We start from the raw sequence: 18507 nt of genomic DNA on the forward strand, positions 1-18507 counted from the left end.
ACTGCCATTGGGAAGACTCTTCCTTTATTGTATCTGCATGGAGAAACCCTGTTCCTTGTTAAAAACAACTATCCAATTATTCTTGCCAGAACCTGAGCAAATGAACACTTTTGGAGAAAATCCTGACCATACTGATTAGTCTCACTTCAAATATGAGTCCACGTTTCTCAGCATTGCCAGAAATAATCCATGATTCTTCCCTGAAAAATTCAATTCCCATTCTCTCAGATGACCTTCATTCCTTTTTCTTGTTCTTCTGAAATCTTCAAAAACCCCTTCTGCTCCACTCTCACCTGATAAGCTTACGTCATAATTCAAGAAAACAGATGTATTCAAGACCTACCTTATCTTTCCGTCAGAAATTCTTCCTCATTGTCTCTGCCTTTCCTTCTGCTCTGCTGCAAGTAGTGTCGCTGCTCAGATCTCTGCCAACCCTTCCTCTGTGCGCCAACACTTGCCCTAATATGCTCTCATTTTCTCAAATGACTTATAGAGAGTTCTCATGCTCTGCTGAATCCTTTCACCAGCAAACAAATGTGTTATTACCCAACTTAAAAACAGAATAAAACAATAGCTTCTGTTGAACTCATGTCCCCTTCTAGCTACCATTCCATTTCTCTGTGTGCTTTCACAAAAAAACTCCTTGAAAGTCTGCATTTGTTTAATTCAAATCCCTTTTCTCCTGAACCTATACCAGTTAGGCTTTCGCCCTTACCACCCACTGAAACAGATCTTGTCAAATTTTAATGACTCTATGTTGCCAAATCTAATGGTCAAATGTCAGACCCCAAATATGCCTGACCTATCAGCATCATTTGACACAGTTGACTATTTCTACTTCTTGAAAGAATTTCTTCACTTGGCTTCTTAGTTCTCTGCCTAACTGGTCTCTCCTCAGTCTCCTCATCTCCTGACTTGCAAATGTTGAAGTGCCCAGACCTCAGTCCTCAGATCTTTCCTCTCCTCCTTTCCTTCCCTAGGGTGTCTCATTTTGTCTCTTCTTTAAATATCATCTAATACTGACCACTCCCAAATTTGTATCCATCGTTATAGTTGGGATTTCTCCACTGAAATCTAGTGTGTGTGTGTGTGTGGGTGTGGGGGGGTGTGTATGCGTGTTTGTACGCACAGGCCTCACATCACCACTTATATGTCTAATAGATGTTTCAAAATTAAAATGCCCAAAACCGAATATTTGTTTTTCTTTTAAAAACCTACCCATCTTGAGGTCTTCCCCCATTTCAGTAACTCTCAATTCCATCCTTCCAAAACCTTGCAGCTATCATTTATTCTTCTCTTTGACTTCAATATCCCAAATCCAGTCTGTCAGCAAATACTGTCTGCTCTACTTTCCATAATTCAATCATCTTTCATCACCCTCACTACTACCATCCTAATCCTAAACACCAACATTTTAGGCCTAAATGATCAAAATAGCCTCCTAACTACCTCAGTTCTTGCCTCCCCAGATGCTACATACAACACAACTAAAGAGGTGTTTTAAAAAAATATGCATTCCTCTGCTCCAAATCCACCATTGGCTTCTCACTCAGATTATAAGGCAAATTCCTTACAATGGTCCACAATCCCCTGCATCATGGGGCACCCTGCTGCTCCCAGCAACAGCTGCTACTATTCTCCCATCCCCAGTTCATTCCACACTGACCTCCTTGCTGTTTCTGTAATAAGCCAAACACACATCTGTTTCATGGCCTTTGTATTTTCTGTTCCCTCTGCCTGAAACTCTTTTCCCTGAATATCCTCATGTCTGGTGTCCTCACTTTCTTAAAACTGCTGGTCAAATGTCACCTTATTAAAATGGCCTTCCATGACCACACTAAAAAACTGCAAGGCTAATTCCACCTTCAGCACTCTCATCCCCCTTCTGGTTTTATATTTATCCATATTTATCAACATCTAACAATGTAAGTTCTATGGAGGTGAGCCTCTATTTTATTTCTGGCTGTTTTCCCAGCATCTAGTGGATGGAACATGTCACGTGCTCAGAAAATATTTATTGAAAGTAATTCATTGAAACAACAACATAGCCAAAATAGAACCATTCACACACACACACACACACACACACACACACATACTCCCTTCACCAAATTTTTGCCGTCTCTCTAAATAGCTCCACTATCCCCCCCAGTTGCTCAAGTGAAAAGCCTATGTTGTCATCTTTGATCCTGTCTTCCCCTCATACCCCACATACAACTTTTCAGGAAGTCATGCCCACTCTACTACAAAACCGATCCCACATCAGGCCATTTGCTCACCATCTTTACTGACACAATTCCATCCTAAGCCTTTAGGAACTTCCACCTGAACTACTGCAACAGCTTTCTGCCCCAATCTTGATGTCCAAACAGCAGCCAAGTGTTAGTTCTGAAGCATAAGTCAGCGCACATCCCTTCCCCACCTCTCTGGCTTCCCATTACAGCTGGAATAAAATCTAAAGTCCTTAGCACAGCCCACAGGCTCTGCACTAATGCTTTGGTTGCCTCTCGGGTCTCATGTCCCTCCATCTTCTACTACTCACTACACTCCAGTCATGCTGTCTTTGTTTCCCTCTCTTGAATATGCAAAGCTCAACTTCACCTATGTTTTTTTGCTTTTGATGTTTCTTCTCCTTGAGATACTCTTTCTTTAGGTCTTCATTATGGCTGCTCCCACCTCACTGTTCAGGTCTTAAATAAAATATCACACCCTCCCACAGGCCTTCCCTGCCACCTCTAGCCAGAATTACTGACCCATCCCTCCCATTTTCTATACATTACCCAAGTTTTTAATGCTTCATAGAACTTATCAGTATGTGAATGAATGAATTACATATAAATGTCTCCTCTACTCTCTTATCCCCAGTAGAATGTAAACTCTTTGAGGGACGTGACCACTTCTGTGTTGTTCTCCATTATGTTTACAGTGTCTACAATGGTGTGTGGTACATGGTATTATACATACAGTGATGATTTAATTACTGACTTCATAATGTCTCCCAACATTTATTAAATGGCTAAAATGCACCTTTCTCTGTTCCAAATATGGAGGCTATATGAACATGAAAGTAATAAAATACCTATACTATGAGATAAAAAGATAAGTAAACAAATTTTTGCAATGCAATGTGACAGTCTCTGCATTTCTCTCCACACTTCCTATATATAAACTACATAAATTATTTGAACCCACTAGTCTATTAAAGTGAGCTATTAGGCTGTGTAGTGAGTACATCGCCTTGTCATTATGACGTATGCCTGAACTCCTTAATGCTTTTGGTTCCTGTCACTTTGACAAATTCAACATTCTCTTTGCTAGCCTCAATGCTTCAAATCTCTTCTTCCAGTTAATTCAAATTCCGTCTTCTAAAATCTTCCCTTTTTATCACCATGACTACCTCACCGCACTCCTCAAGCTCTTCCTCTCACTTCCTAGGTCTTAATAATTCAATTCAGAAAGTGCTTGAGCGCCTACGAGCACATTGAGTCTGTACATCTTGTCTCAGCACTCAAGGCCCTGTATCTCTGTTCCTACTCTCTTGCCTCTATGCAGCCCATTTACTAATTCATATTCTTTTTCCTCCATGTGTCTATTCCTATTCAGAGAGCACTTCCACTTCAAATACTACAATCCTTACTACCACCTGCTAAGCCAAACCCAGCCTCAGTCTGATTCATAATAAAATCCTAGATAACACAATACAGATTACAAGAAAGCAATTAAGCCTCATTCTAATACAAGATGCTATGACACAAAATTCAATATTTGGTGTCCTTAAGGTCATATAAGAACAAGGTTCCCATACAGTAGTAGGACAAATATTTAATAAGAAAATTATAATTAAAAGATATTTCTACAGTGAGCTAGCCTAAATTTTAAAATTTTAAAGTAAAATATGTTACCCTGAGGCTGTTTTCTGAATAACTGCATACTGTAATTCAAAGATCATGAAAAGTATTAACAAAGATATTATGTTATCAAATTATAAGAGAAAGTTTACAAATTTAAATAAGAAAAATGCAGACATTATGATAAAATACCTTAAATTTTTTAGAGAAAATAAAAATATTTTAAAAGCATTACACGGACCAATTTATTATAGCATCCATTTAGGCTCAGAAATGGAATCCAAACTTTTAATATGTTCTAATTCCAACTAGAAATTTGGGATCTTACTGTTCAAAAGTTGCTCAGTATTCTGACACATAAAATGAAGAGATTACTTTGACTTCGGATACTCAACGTTTTTGTATATTTCTTAGGAGATAATTTTTATATACTTTTTGCCTAAAACAAGAAAGAATGAAGGAAAGCGAGAGATGAACAAAAATGAGAGAGCGCTATTGTGAAATGTGGAGCATGCCATTGTAAAATTTGCAGTTACAATTAAAATTTAGGTAACTAGAAAGTTGTGTGCAGAAGAATATGGAATGCTAATCAAAAATTTCTGAAATCCAGATAGTTGTAAAATACAGGAAATTAAGGGGGAAAAGCTAGGTCCTAAGAAGTCCCAAAGGCTTAATTCCTTGACTCATACTGATAAAACAATAGAAGGTAAATCAAATGCCTTTTATGTACCTTTGACTTTAAGACCAAGATGTTATTCATACTTACTCCTTTGACCCATTTTCCTGTACCATTTAGGAAACACTGTAATAATTAAGAATTAAAATCTTGGGCTTCCCTGGTGGCACAGTGGTTGAGAATTTGCCTGCCAATGCAGGGGACACGGGTTCGAGCCTTGGTCTGGGAAGATCCCACATGCTGCGGAGCAACTAGGCCCGTGAGCCACAATTACTGAGCCTGTGCGTCTGGAGCCTGTGCTCCGCAACAAGAGAGGCCACGATAATGAGAGGCCCGCGCACCGCGATGAAGAGTGGCCCCCACTTGCCGCAACTAGAGAAAGCCCTCGCACAGAAACTAAGACCCAACACAGCCAAAAATAAAAAATAAATAAATTTTAAAAAAAAAGAATTAAAATCTTAATTGAGATAAAATTGATAGTGAGATGCATAAACCTTAAGTGCATAATTTGATGATTTCTGATATATATTTACACCCTGAAACCACTTCCCAATAAAAATATAGAACATCTCTATCATCTCATAAAGTTCCTTCATGTCACTTCTAGACCGTCCCCACACCTGATCAGCAACCACTATCTTGAATTCTATCACCATAGATTAGTTTTTTGTGTTCATGCATTTCATAAAATAGAAACAGGTACTGTATAATCTTTTGTGCCTAACTGATATTTCTCAGAATTACGATTTTGAGATTCATGCATGTTGTGATATGCATCAATAGTTGATTCTTTTTTATTAATGGATAATATTCTTCTGAATGAATATAACACAATTTGTTGATTCATTCAGCTGTTGTTGAAATTCCTGAGTTGTTTCCAGTTTGGAGCAATTATGAATAAAGCTGCCTTGAACATTCTAGTATAAGTCTTTTTGTGGAAAAATGCTTCCATGTCTCTTAGTTAAATAAATATACAGGAGCGGAATTACTGGTTAATAGGTAGGTATGTGTTAACTTTTTAAGAAACTGCCAAACTGCTTTTCAAAGAGGTTGTCCCATTTTGTCCTCCCATTGGCTCCACATACCACCAATTGGTGTAGTCAGCTGTTCAGTGGTAGACATTCCAGCGGGCATAATATGGTACTTCATTATGATTTTAATTTGCATTTCCCTGATGACTAACAATGTTGACATCTTTTCAAGCGCTTTTTTGGCCCTGCCTATATCTTCTTTTGTGAAGTGTCTGTTCAAATCTTTGCCCAACTTCTTCAACTGACCTGTTTGTCATTTTATTATTGATTCATAAGAATTTTTTAAAATATATTCTGGGAACAAGTCTTTTGTCAGATTTTGTATTGCAAATATTTCCTCTCAGCATGTGGCTTACTTACCTTTTCATTTCCGTGGCAATTGTCTATGGGCAAGCAGAATTTATCCTCTTATTTTTACCATATTTTTCCTCTTATAATTAATGCTTTTTGGTACCTATCTAAGAAGTTTTGCCTACCACAAGTGTAAAGTAAAGTATACTTTTTAAATTTTTTCCAGAAGTTTTATGGCTTCAGATCATATTTTAAGTCTATAATCCATCTCAAGTTAATTTCTGTATGATGTGAAATAGAGCTTGAGATTTTTTTTTTCGTACATTTATACTCATTATTAAATTTTAAGTTAAAATTTTTGGTGAGAAACCTAAAAACACAATATACCTAATGTCAGCACTTACATTTTTTTCCCTTTTACATTTTGCCAGCCTTCTTTTTATTATTGTTGTTGCTTTTAATGTATCTCATGTCTATACAAGAATAGTCCAAACAGAAGTGGGCTAAGATGGTTCACAGGTCTAGGGAGAGCAAACCGCTTTTGCCATTTGCTTCTGGCCAAGTTCCACCTTTTCTGAGGATATTTGCTGGATGGCTCAAGCTTAGGAGGTTTCTTAAGAGGTCTCATACATCCTGGGGTCAACATGCATAATGAGCAAATTGCATCATCCTCTGCTCTTATGAAATGCACTGGCATTGACAAATGATTTGATCTTCTAACCCAGAAATCTACTTTAGCGGCCAAAACACGCAGTTGCCTCCTGGTAGTGGGTCTATGGCAAATGCCAGATCTCTTTTTAATAAAGATAACACAATGCTATCTTGCAGGGTTTTTAAAAATTCTACAAAATAAAATAACCAAGTAAAACCTAACACTTCAACATATCTAATTATGGAATCTCATTATTTTACTAAAATATTTTTAAATCTGCCATTGCTATTTACTGTAAGGTACACACCGGCATTCTCGCCTTAGGACAACCACAGCTCCACTGTAATAAAAAGAAAATAACAGCTGTATGAGCACAAAATTAGTTTGACCAAGGCCAAACAAAAGTAAGACAGTTGTTCTGAGGAGTTAACAAAGCCAAGATATAAGCTGCACATAATAGCAAAGTCCAAAAAGTTCTCAAAATAATAGTTCACATTTCATGGTTTTCTAAAATCCCATTAATAAAGTCAACCAATGGAAAAGAGTTAACATGTTTCACTTGTATTTTTATAGCATAGATATTTACTGGTTCAAGATCATGAAGTCGATAAAGTATTTTAGGAGAAACTAACACAATTTTGTAGTGGTATCTATGACATCCAGAGAATTTGACTTATTGCCAAGAGTCACCAAATCTGACTCTCTGAGCAATCAGATATTAATATTGTATAAAAGTTTTTGCCTTCACCATATTTGATTTTGATACAGCACTAATCTGAAGTATTTCAAAACAGGGACCTAACTTATAATATCTGTGACTTTTACATAAAACTCAAATAGCTGGTACAAAGTGTCATATTCAAAGACAGAAAAGACAGCAACCAAAAGTAATTAAAACTAATTCCAATTCCTAGTTGTACCTCTTGGAAAATGTTAAAGGAGATCCAATTTATAACCCATTTCTTTAAAATCTTCTCTTTTTTTCTCATTCCTATTGATTTCATATTTTTTCCACTCCTTAACTCTCCCCATTCTCACTTTCCATCTTTTCCCTAAACCTCCTTCCCTATCTTTCTGACTCGATGGGACTTTCCCTTTCCTTTCCCCACTTCCTTGTTATCCCTTGCTATTCTCTTTTTTTCTCAAGACAATATCTTCATGCAAATACTCACCCCTAATTCTACTGTTCAGCCTCTAAAGATTATGCCAATCTGCATAGTAAATTGGTTAGGCAGGGGAACAGAGAAAAAACATGTCTCGTCACACATTAATATTTTCTGTCCCAGTTACATACACATCACCTCTCTTCAAGAGGTCTCAAGGTATTTTAAGGTACTCAGCATTCCAGTACACCTCCAGCTAGGAGTTATCTGTCAATCAGACTTGACAGAAAGACTGAGGTTAAGCAATTTTCTCAATTAAATTGAAGATAATAAGGAATTTGGCTTAGGGCTCTGTTTCCCAAATTAAAACATTTTCCCAGTGTACACCAAGCCTCTCTAAGGCTTTTCATGTACAGACACATCTTACTCATCTTCAAAACTGCTTTTACTGGCACTATAAACTTTCTCCACTTTTCTGAAACAAAGGATCTTGATTAAAACAAAGAAAATTAAACTAATGGCAATCATTTTCTGTAGTCAATAGGTGAACATACACCAGTTTTTTTACAAAATAAATATAAAATCCTGATCATGATGGATTCTTAAAGAAATCACTTCCGTACACTGCCTGACAAATAAGCAAAAATATAAAAACTCTTATCTCCATACCTACTTAGAGAAAAATAGTCTAGTTAATTTTGTGTAAAACATAGGGCTGCTAGGTGTTCCCTTGCTAGAATATAAAGAAAGTCACAGCTTAAAATAATCTACGTAATTTTTCAGATAAGATAAAAGTGAAATCTATGACAAGGAAATGATATAGTCTACATCTAATGAGTGACTCCATATACTTAATTCTACGTGGTCCATACTGGGAACATCACACTTAAAATCACATTTTATCAGACGTGGAAGACCCAAAGGACACTAAACACCAGAGAAAGTTTCACCATCTTATGAAAGGCCCCCATAGTGCTACATCTGCCCAGGCCTAAAAGATCCTGAAGTCAAATATGATTGATTTTACTACCTCTGGAAAAGATGTATGAGAGTAGAAGTGTAGAATTCATAATATGTGCTCTAGTTTCCAAGATGTAAAGATACATGAATTTTGAGTTTTAACTAAAAAGCCATCCCCTTCAGGTAACTTCCCATGATAAGGTTAAAGCATTTTCCATCTTACTTAATTTCAACTTTCCTAGTATTTTATTCATATTTGATTTGGCATTTAAATGTAGCTGGTACTCAAGGCCTGTTTGACTTCTTCAATGTCAAGCAAGCCTATCAGCTATATGTGTATAGGTTTGTTCAATGAGTATTGTTAACACTGAAAATATACTTTTGATACTTATTTTCATGAAATATTTTTTAAGTGGAAGTCTGAGAAGTGTGAACATTATGAAAGAAATTTTGTGTCCTATATTAAAACTCTTTGTAAGAGTTTTTCCACTCTTTTGTTGAGTTTATTTAATTAATTCATATTTTTCCATAATCAGTGGTCTTCTAGGTCCTCAAGATTACCAGGCAATGTTTCTATATTTTCCTAGTACCTGTCTCTATTATTCTATTTCCCACCCACCAGTTATTTCAAACTAATTTCATTCTTTACAAACCTTATGTCCTTTCCCACCAACTCTTAATTCTTAAAAAATAATGTCATCTCCTCATTCACAGAGAATATAGAATTTATCTGTATAACAGTATAAACTGCTATAACAAAGGATCCCTAAAACCCAGTATTTCAATAAGATAACTGCTTATTTGTTTTTGACATAACATGCAAAGGTAAATAGGCAAGCAGTCCAGGGTCTGCTCAGGATGACAGCCAGGACCCCCAACATTGGCTCATGCCCTCACACGATGAAAATGTGGTTTTCATCAGTGTCCAAGACTGACTTCCATTTCAGCCAGGTGGGTAGAAAGAGCGACTGGGGCAAGCCACTTTATCTTTCCCAGAAGATGCACACATCATTCCATTCACATCCCATTGGCCCAAATATGATCACAGAACCACACTTAGCTGCAAGGGAGGCTATGTGCCTAGCTAAAGTTCAGGGGGATTCTATTACTAATAAAAATAAAAGGAAAATTAATACCAGAGGCAATTTAACATCCATGAAACCAATAGATAGGAATTTTTCAAATTAGCTCCACAAATCATAACTCTAACCCTAACCATAAACCAGACACACAAAAAAATGTACCTGGATTCACACCCATTCCTTCTGATGACCTTTGGTTAGTGGAGAATCTAACCATCCTCCTTTTGTCTTGAATCTATCTTATTTCATTTTCCAAGAGACTTCCTCTATCATTTATTCTCTTCTGCAACTTCAAATACTGTGTCTGCTGGCTCCTTCCCATCAGAATTACATGTTTAGATCTCTTCTGTTTTCATTCTTCAATTTCCTTGAGCTATTTTCTTCTATAACTCCCTTCATAAACTTAAATTCTTGAAATATTCCTCTAAAGTGGAGGGACAGACTGCTGTGTGAACTGACTTCATCAGAATCACCTTGGGAACACTAAATGTTCAGATACCTGGGTCTTATCTTAGGGGAAGTCAATTCAGTAAACCTAACATGGCATAGAATCCATATCTTTAAAGCCCCTAGATGATCTTAAGTGGACCCAGTTTGGAAACCCCTAGTATGCTCTTCATCTGTACTTGCTCACCTCCTATTTACACACCCAATTCTGTTTCCATCCTTACTAGTCCACTCGGGAGATTATGAAAATTACATCTCTATGTACCTATTTGGATGGGCTAGAAAACCACAAGTCAATCTCAACTCCTCTTACGCACACCCACCACCATTCTAGTCATTACTCACCAATATCTCCTCTGTTGCTAAAGGTAACGTTTATTGATTGAAGGTAACGTTTACTGGTTGAAGCACTTCATGTGTATTGACTCTGTTATTCCCCTTAATAACCCGAAGTGTCTGATACTATCATTATCACCAATTTTTAACTGAGACACTGAAACCCAGAGAGTCTAGGATGGCTCAGCATCACAGTGTTAGTTAAGGAGCAAGCACCAGGACTTGGACTGAAAGTCTGGTTCTTAGTCTATGTTCTTAACTCTCAGCCATTACTCTAAACTGCTCCCTTATCACTTAAAAATCTCTACAAATTGCTCAGATCTCACCAACATAGTCTGGACCACATCATCTCTTCCCTGGCTTAACAGAGTGGCCTCTGACTAGTCTCTTAGCCTCAACTCTGTCTTCTCCAACCAGAGATGTGCTCATATCACATGACTAGAGAACCTGTTTATATCAGCTCACAGAGCAAACTATGTCCATCCCTTCTCACCTTCACATTCAGCAACATCATATTGATAGCTTTCAAATCAGCACAGTGGAAATATTTACACTACAGAAGTGGGCAAACACCACAAATCAGGGGGTTTTGTTCCTCTGAAGAGCCAGTTTTTAAACATTTGTTAGCACACCACTGTCTCCAGTCTACATTCATATACCAGTCAAAGACTTTGTAATCCGTAGGGCTAATCATGACCATGTGATCAACTTCTCAAACTTCATAAATCTGGGCTAGTTGGTTCTTTTATGTGCTCTTAGAAGGTCTTGAACTTCATCACCCTAGAACTTATCACACTGTATTGCAATGGTCTGTTTACTTTGTTCTCCCATTAGAGTGTTTGAGGATAGAAAGTGTTTCTTTCATTGTATTCCTAGCACCTAAAACAATGCCAAACTCATAATCAGTGCTTAAAAACTATTTGTGGTATAAATGAATGAAATAACAAATAAAAGATCTTTCCCCAAATATTTGCCAATTCTCACACTACTCCTTTTAGCAACTGCCTTGTTACCCTTTACTCCTCAGTTTATGAACCATACATTCTAGGACTTTATGGATTACAGATAGGCTATTCATCTTCAGATCACACTTTTTAAAAGTTAGCAATAAACTTGATTAAGCTCTTAAATATTAGAAATAGCTACCATCATCAAAGTCACTGAAAATGCTCTTTTGCATTTTATTTGCTCAAATTATACAAAGTTCGGCTTGTAATCAAATTGCTGCCTCAGCTTCCACCTTACGAAACTCTTCTGGGAAAGAAAATAGTTCTTGAGAGCTAGCTTCTGTAGCTGGAGAAATGCCACAAAAAAATCTGAATATGCTGCTGCTCCTTAAAATAAAACCCTCTCTCATTCATGTAATTAGTGTTGCTTTGGAAGCATTATTTCCATGGATAAGTACAGCATAATTAATGCAATGTACAAATCCCATCTCTAACTAGAATTTTAACATAATCTATCCCTAAATTCTACCCCCAAAGAAACTTAACAAAAGTTAAATGTTTTTAATTTATATAAAAGATACTCAAAAAACAACTGTGTTTTGTTTAGAATAGCTTATCTCATCATTTTAGGGTCTCTTTTTTTTCAAGTGGTACTACTTTGACTAACTTTATTTTATCTTGTATTCAAATATTACTTTCTCTCCCAATCCATATATTAATGTCGACGCCTTTTACTGATATAGTCAATTCAAATCTTAAATTATTTTTTAAGAACAAAAGTATGCTGGTCATCTACTGTGTGTTCAGCCCTTTTTTAGGCATTGAAAACCAGAAATAAAAAGATCATAGAAGATTCCCCCCTCCCCTTAGGTAGCTGATATTATAGTAAGGGAGGAAGACAGTAAATAAACAAATTAAGTACTTTCAGAGAGTAGTAAGTGTTATAACAAAAATAGAGATGGTGGGGCTTCCTTGGTGGCACAGTGGTTGAGAATCTGCCTGCTAATGCAGGGGACACGGGTTCGAGCCCTGGTCTGGGAAGATCCCACATGCCGCGGAGCAACTAGGCCCGTGAGCCACAACTATTGAGCCTGCGGGTCTGGAGCCTGTGCTCCCAACAAGAGAGGCCGCGATAGTGAAGAGGCCAGCGCACCGCGATGAAGAGTGGCCCCTGCTTGCCGCAACTAGAGGAAGCCCTTGCACAGAAACGAAGACCCAACACAGCCACAAATAAATATAAAAATAAATAAATAAATAAATAAGATAAAAAAAAAAATAGAGACGGGTGATGAAATGACAAATGTGCCAGGTCAAGGGGTGGGCAGGACAGAGTGGGCTAGTTTAGATAGGATAATCAGACAAGGTCTTTCTGAAGGGATGACACATAAATTCAGATGGGAAAAAAGTTAGCCAAGTGTATATTGGAGGCAAAAGTATTCCAGGCAGAAAGAATACAACAGCAAACTCAAATACCCTGAGAAAGATATGAGTGTAGCGTGTTTGGTAGAGAAAAAGTCAGTAATAATAGGAGAATAGTGATTTTAAATCACATGGTCTTCCAGTATATTTAATTTTATTTTCTTTAAGAAAGTACATACTAATATTGTTAATCATAAGCTTATCAAGCTACCAACGTAAACTCCCTGTACATAGAGTTGGGAAGAGATGTGCAGCGGCACACCATTACATACTATTTCAGCAGACAAATAACCTCAAGAACGTAAATAACACAGCAATAGTAAAGTGTAACTGTAAAAACCAGGAAGTGATGTCTTGAGTTTTTATTTATCTTCATTTTTAATAGTACTTATTTGTGAGTATATACAATTTAATTTTTAATAATGGCTGTGTTAAATAACTGGGTGATAAAAAACTCCTTAGAATTTAACAATCGGTTCCTACAGCTGGTACAAGCCGGCTCCAGCACACCAGTACTGCACGGTCTCTCTGAGTGAGGGCTCTTCAATCTGACCAGAAACCAAAAATGATCTATAGGGACATTTAATTTTGTATCCAGCTCCCTGCTGCCAAATGGCTTTTCCTACTTCCCCATCACCCACCTGAAAACAGAAAAGAAAAAGAAGGAGAAAAAGAAAAAGAAGAAAAAGAAAAAGAAAAAATAATGGTTTTTAGATATATCATTTGTGGAATACCCTGGGAAGTAAAATGAGTTATTTTTTTAATTTTTAGAATTTCTTATATATTAATGTCAAGATTAAAAGCCAAGTTTCCAGGATTCTATACTAACTCCTGGCAGTAGCAAAATAATAAAATTATTTAAAAGGAATCATATGACAAACTTAAATTTAATACTAAGATTACTAACATGCTTTTAAAAGTACTTAAGCATTGAGATAAAAGCTAATGATTATGTTACTAGATGGCTAAGCAGAGTGTAACTTTTAAAAATTCTAATTTGTTTTGCAAAAGCAGAGTACACCAGAATGGGATGCTGAATAACCAATATTACTATGTTCCGAGTTGGTAAACACAAGAGCGTTGCTAGAATGGTAGCATAACAAATACTGGCTTATAATGACTATATAATTTTATTTTCTCTACCCTTAGCCACACCTTCACTATCACGCATCTAAATTTAGTTTTGTAACAAATAGTTTGCCAAACATTAAGAATTTTCACTCTGTTGGAGACCTGGAGCAGATGTTACCATTTATTTCGAAAAGGAAACAAACACACACAAACAACACATAATACTGCTCCTAAGGTTGCAAGAAGTTGAGAGCTTACAGATTGGTTCTCCAACATAAGAAAAATTTATATATATATATGTATATATATGTGTGTATATATACATATAAATTTATTATATATATTACACACAAAGCATAAATATAAAATTATGATGGTTATTATTTTTTTAATAGATCTTTATTGGAGTATAATTGCTTGACAATACCGTGTTAGTTTCTGTTGTACACCAAAGCGAATCAGCCATATGCATACACACGTCCCCATATCCCCTCCCTCTTGAGCCTCCCTCCCACCATCCCTATCCCACCCCTCTAGGTGGTCACAAAGCACCGAGCTGATCGCCCTGTGATATGCTGTTGCTTCCCACTAGCTATTTTACATTCAGTAGTGTATATATGTCAATAAGCAAAACATATAAATTACAAAATATCATGGGCTTACACAGGGATGATTTTCTTTAAGAATAACTTTTCTACACTATTTGGCACATGTTTTACTCATATCAAAAGACAGACTACAATTTTACATATGGAGGATTGTATTAAATGAGCTATACATAGTATCATAAGACCTAGGCTAATAGCCAAATTGACCTGAAGGCCTTACTAACAAATGCAGCTTTCAAGAACAGCAAAAGAAATGGCTTAGATACTCACTAAATGGACAGAATTGACTATAATTCACTAACTCCTTAGTGTGGTTCTACATTTTGTCTCAGAATAATGATTGCCTTTGGCTGTAGCATCTACTCCAAAATATGGACATAGTGGACTGCTCATCTTTCACACAGCTTATTACACACCAGAAGGAGCATTTAGTTATGTGTGGCTTAAGAAGCAGATTATGTTTTAAATCACAGAAACTTAGACACAGAAAGGCAAGAATGAGTTATTGATCCAGGAATCCATATGAGTTAGAAGTTTTGCAATATAACAAAACCTGGTAAAAAAATAAATAATTAAAATTTACTAAATATTGGAAATGTTAATCCAACCAAAGTTTCAAACAAAGAAGTTGATTTAGCAGTTAATTAAAAGGAAAAAAATATGATTAAAAAATTAAATATAGCCACCTTGATCAAGCGATCAATATTAGCATCATTAGTAACATGACACATTTGATACTACAAACTCCCTGACAGAATGCACTAAAAAGGTCATTCTTTCTCCAAATTCATAACCTCAATTTACTCAAAAGAAAGATCACACAAGGTCCAACTGAATAATGTTCTACAAAATACTTGACCATTATTCATCTAAAGTACCAAAGTCTAAAAAAAGACAAAGGAACTCGTACAGATTGGAGGTGATTGAAGAGACATGGTAAGTAAATGCCATGTATTGATAGGATGCTGGATTGGCTCTTGGAACAGAGAAGCAACATTAGTGGAAAAACTGAGGAAATAGAATTAAAGTCTATAGTTTTTTAAACCATTGTTTAAAATTAAAGTATAGTTAATTTACAATATTGTATTAGTTTCAGTTATACATATATATATTCTTTTTCAGATTCTTTTCCATTATAGGTTATTACAAGATATTGAATATAATTCCCTGTGCTATACAGTAGGTCCTTGTTATCTATTTTATATATAGTAGTGTGTATATGTTAATCTCAAACTCTTAATTTATCCCCCATAAAGTCTATAATTTGTTAATAGTGATGTGTCAATGTTAATCTCTTTGCTTTGCTCATTGTACCATGGTTATGTGAAGTGTTAACCTTAGAGAAGCTAAGTAAAGACTATATATGGGAACTGTCTGTACTATCTTTGCAAATCTTCTGTAAAATCTAACATAACATCAACATTACAAGTTTAAAAGGATACCTGGATTTACAATATACAAAATAAAGAGAAAAATAGAAATCACATATTTTATCATCAAACAAAAGAAACATTTGATTGATTTGTTGATTGTTGATTTTTCTCTTTCCCTTCCTTCCTTCCTTCCTTTCTTTTTTTCTCTCTTTCTTTTTAATACCATATCTCTGACCAAGAGACTGACCAACATGGAGAAGGGCACACATTCTGGAACCTGAGTACTCAGCTTCAGATTCTATCATCTCCACCATTTACTGTGTGATTTGGGGAAAATAAATTAACTTCCTGTGCCCAGTTCCTTTGTTGTACACATAGGAAGAATAATATCTGCCAGATAGAGTTGTTTGAGAATAAATGAATTATTATGTGCAAAACACTTAGAACAGTGTGTGCAAAAGTCAGCACCATTTGACAGAAATATCAAAACAGTTTGGAAGCAGAGTGATGTCTCACACTCTAGGAAGTGAAGGGGTTCAGAATGAGCCTCCCCAAAACGCACCACCTTGGCATGTAGATTACTTTGAGCTAAAGGCAATCCAGACACTGTGGGCTCAAGAGAAACTTCTGTCCCTCCCTTAACTACCTAGAAAAATTTAAACTGGGGGATGGGGGGGGTCTATCCCAGAATGAAAATTATTACCGGAGATAAATTTTATCTGAGGGACACATCTGCATGGCAGAGCAAAAATCTAATTACCAAACATCTGCTCTTTTTCTTATTGTCCTGTGAATTACCCTCCTTCCAGTTGAAGCCCCAGTCCCCTTTCTCATTTCTTAGCTCAGGATGGCATATATACTTCATTTTACCCTGTCTTTGAATTCCTCATATATGTGGGGTTTCTGTACATACAAAATTAAATTTGTTTTTCTCCTGTTAATCTGTTTCATGTCAATTTGATTATTAGACCAGCCAAAAGAACCCTTGAAGAGTAGAGGAAAATTCCTTCTCCCCAACAAAAGCAAAATGGAATAACTCTTTCCCTCCCTTTACTCCTTTCCTGTAATGCAGCTGACATTAGTAGAAGTTGACTCATCTAATCAAATACTTCTGACTGGAATTTTTACTCCAGAAAGGATAACATGTCAAAGCGCAGAAAGTTCCCAGCCCTGGCATTCTAACCAAACCCTCCCCAGATGGAAATCAGGCTACGCTCTCTCGACTGACTACCTTTACGGTTTCTTGATCATCTTCTCACTCTGGATCTCCAATGCTTCTGCCACTCTGTGAGCCATCATATACCCTTCCCGCTGCTGCTCAAGTTGATAAATGTTGTTTTCTATTATTTGCAGCCAACCACAAAGACGCTGTGTGTGTGCCCTGATACTGTTATCCAATGACGCAATTCCTAAAGTCTGGGAAGAGAGGTGCCCCAAAGTCTTGCTTCTGTGGACATTCTGTGAATGTCCACAAATCACACTTTGACTGAAAGGAAATGAAGTTTGTTGAGTTGGTGTTTGAGACAATAAATTAGAGGGAAAGGAAATCTCATTGGAATGTAGGCTCCTTGAGGATAGGTACAGTCTTTCAGCCATGTCCCAATTGCCTATCATGCAAGTTCTCTCCAGTCCCAGTACAGATAGTAAACAAAAGTGGATGCCTATTATTCATGGGGATTTAATTGACTGTAATAAGAATACAACTATTGATTGAACCAATGGAAAAAATGGCCCATAGTTTGGGTTTGTTCTCTAGACAATTCATTGTACATTAAACACTAAAAGTTCAATCTGTACCCTTCAATGGGTGCCTCATAAGAGGACTTTGATACTAGAGAATGGCCATGGGTATCTTTGTATTTTGCATGTGAGAGAAATTATTTGAGAAGATGGAATAATTACTGAAGGGCCTGGATTAGCATATAAATGCAATGTTACTTAAGTGATTGATAAGAACTCAGAAGAAATTTATTGACCTCACAAAAAAACTCTTAATTAAAAATTTAGATTATCAAATTATAAACTACTCCTTAGGCTCAGATTGGGTAAGATTTCTCAAGACTACAAAATGACACTCAGTTAATCATTTGAAAGTACAAGTGAAAGTCTCCACAACGGTTTGTGAATTAATGTATAACAAGAATGTTACACATTGCTAATCAAGAATCAAGAAGTCTAATGAAGAATCATACCATTCATATGACATATTTAAAGATATTCCCTCAAGGTGAATATTGTATTAATTTTTTGAATTCATCCTATTGTAATTCTGATAATTGTATGGTTTGGTATTTTACTATAGACACGGATATTTATACAACTGCAAAATGCTCAGAAAAAGTAGCAACAGTAATGGAGACAATTTAAAAACTGTACTGCAACTATAAAATAGTAACAAAAATGGGAAATTGCAATGGTAAATACAGATCTAAAAAAACACTTTATTTTAAATTTTCCCTAGTGCCAAAAAGGAAGAGTACTAGTCCCTCTCCCTTTAGCATTTTCCTTAGAAAACTTGAAATTGGAAATGTTTCTCTGTCTTCTTGAGATGTACATAAATCTTTTTAAAAGCTTAATAAGCCTCATGTCAGTTCTGCAACCCAGGAATGTAGTTCTTGGAGGGCTCAGAGTCATTTCTTTGAAATGTGAACTTCTAAGAGGAT

The sequence above is a fragment of the Eubalaena glacialis genome, chromosome 5 (assembly GCF_028564815.1).
Source record: "Eubalaena glacialis isolate mEubGla1 chromosome 5, mEubGla1.1.hap2.+ XY, whole genome shotgun sequence".
Classification (NCBI taxonomy): domain Eukaryota; kingdom Metazoa; phylum Chordata; class Mammalia; order Artiodactyla; family Balaenidae; genus Eubalaena; species Eubalaena glacialis.